This window comes from Vicia villosa, unplaced genomic scaffold (assembly GCF_029867415.1).
Source record: "Vicia villosa cultivar HV-30 ecotype Madison, WI unplaced genomic scaffold, Vvil1.0 ctg.005780F_1_1, whole genome shotgun sequence".
NCBI classification, from domain to species: domain Eukaryota; kingdom Viridiplantae; phylum Streptophyta; class Magnoliopsida; order Fabales; family Fabaceae; genus Vicia; species Vicia villosa.
In genome coordinates this window covers 26,938-29,207 of record NW_026706681.1, presented here as the reverse complement: position 1 = coordinate 29,207, position 2,270 = coordinate 26,938, and the positions used below count along the sequence as shown (strand labels likewise).

The window sequence follows — 2,270 nt, the reverse complement described above, 5'->3', positions numbered from 1 at the left end:
AGAATTGAGAACCAGAATACGTCGTATGTTAGATCATTTCTGGAGAATAGATTGAGTCATGTGTTAGACTGAATTTAGTTTGCATCAGCAGATGATGTCTGGAAAACCATGCGTTAGGCTGGAGGATATGTCATACGTTAGATCAGATCCGATTTGCATCCTTAGATGTCTGGAAGACCGTACGTCAGGTCGAAGAATAAGTCGTGCATTAGACTAATTCCTTTTGCATCCGTAGATGTCTGGAAAACCGTGCGTTAGGATGAAAAACAAGTCATGCGTTAGACTAATCCAAATTGCATTCGTAGATGTCTGGAAAACCGTGCGTTAGGCTGAAGAACAAGTCATGCGTTAGACTAATCCAGTTTGCATCCTCAGATGTCTGGAAGCCCTGCAGACGATCCTAATCTCCATTTATCCGTGTTCATGCAATGCGCCGACACTGTCAAAGCTAACAATGTCAGTCCCGAAGCTATTCGATTACGTATTTTTCCTTTCTCCTTGAGAGATAGAGCTAGAGCGTGGCTTCAATCCCTACCCTCGAACTCCATAACAACTTGGGATGAATTGAAGAGAGTTTTCTTAGCGAGATATTTCCCGCCTAGCAAAACTGCTATGCTAAGAGGTCAAATCAACTGATTTACCCAAAAAGACAACGAATCACTCTTCGAAGCTTGGGAGCGATAGAAAGACATGCTAAGACTATGCTCTCATCATGGGCTTGAACCATGGTTGATCATCCATACTTTTTATGGTGGTCTACTTTATAACACTAAAATGACCATAGATGCCGCTGCTGGCAGAGCTCTGATGGAAAAACCTCATGATGAAGCGTATAACCTCATAGAAAACATGGCACAGAACCATTACCAATGGGGAGGAGAATGAACCGTTGTAGAGAAATCCCAAACCAAAGGAGGAATGTATGAAGTAAGTGGTATAGACCGCGTTAACGCTAAAGTAGACGCTTTAACTCAAAATATTGAGAACTTGACCATCACTCTTGCAGCCACCGCGGTTGCTGTAGCCCCTAACTGCGAGATATGTGGATTAGTTGGACATGTTGTTGCCGAATGCCAACTTCTTACAGGTATTCCACCTGATTAAGTGAACTACGCTCAGGGAAACCCTTACTCGAACATGTACAACCCTGGATGGAAAAACCATCCAAACTTTTCCTATAAGAACAACAATGTGTTGTACGCACCTGGACAAGCACCTGTTGTCCCACCTGGCTATCAAAAAGCACCCGTAGCTGCTCCAAATGCCCCTAGGAAGTCGAATCTAGAAATCATAATGGAAAACTTTATAGCTTCCCAACAACAAACTAACAAGGACTTCCTAAATCAAGACATTCACAATAGTGAGCAACTAAAACAATTAGCAAACAAAGTAGACACTTTAGCTACACATAACAAAATGCTAGAAACACAAATTTACCAAGTAGCTCAACAACAAGCGCCTACTGCTGCCCCTGCTGGCACGTTTCCCGCTCAACCACAACCCAATCCTAAAGGACATACGAATGCAATCACACTGCGAAGCGGAACAAACTACGATGGACCTGTCGATCCTATAACTCAAAACGTACCCATGTCACAACAAGATCCAAAGGAAACTAAAGACATCAACTGATGATCAACCCGTTAAGATAAACGAAAACAACACCGAAGTGGTGTCTGAAAAAGAGAAACCTTATATACCACCACCGCCATATAAGCCACCTATTCCTTACCCTCAGAGATTAGCTAAATCTAAAACTGAAGCGCAATTTAAAAAGTTTGTAGAACTTCTGAAACAGTTAAACATAACCATACCTTTCACAGAAGCTATAACTCAAATGCCTTCATATGCTAAATTTCTAAAAGAAATTCTTTCAAACAAAAAGAAACTCGAGGATAACGAAACCGTAACGCTTACCGCAGAATGTAGCACCATCATTCAAAATAACATGCCTCCCAAACTAAAAGATCCCGATAGTTTCTCCATACCTTATGTAATAGGAATAACTATTATAGATAAAGCCTTATGCGATTTAGGAGCTAGTGTTAGTTTGATGCCGCTTTCAACCTGTAAGAAACTAAACTTAGGTGAGCTTAAATCAACAAGGATGTCTCTTCAACTAGCTGACCGTTCAGTTAAATATCCCATAGGAATGTTGGAAAATATCCCTGTGCGAGTAGGTCAATTCTACATCCCAACTGATTTTATCATCATGGATATTCGAGAAGATTCTAACATCCCAATCATACTAGGAAGACCATTATTAGCAA

The 2,270-nt window shown here is 41.0% G+C and overlaps 1 non-coding gene across 1 annotated transcript; it reads right to left on the bottom strand.

Annotated features, from left to right (window-relative positions):
• Positions 1-612: 612 nt before the first annotated feature.
• LOC131642766 (small nucleolar RNA R71) lies at positions 613-719 on the bottom strand. Its single transcript, XR_009295995.1, has one exon. It is a non-coding gene; the product is annotated as a small nucleolar RNA R71 (small nucleolar RNA).
• Positions 720-2,270: the final 1,551 nt, after the last annotated feature.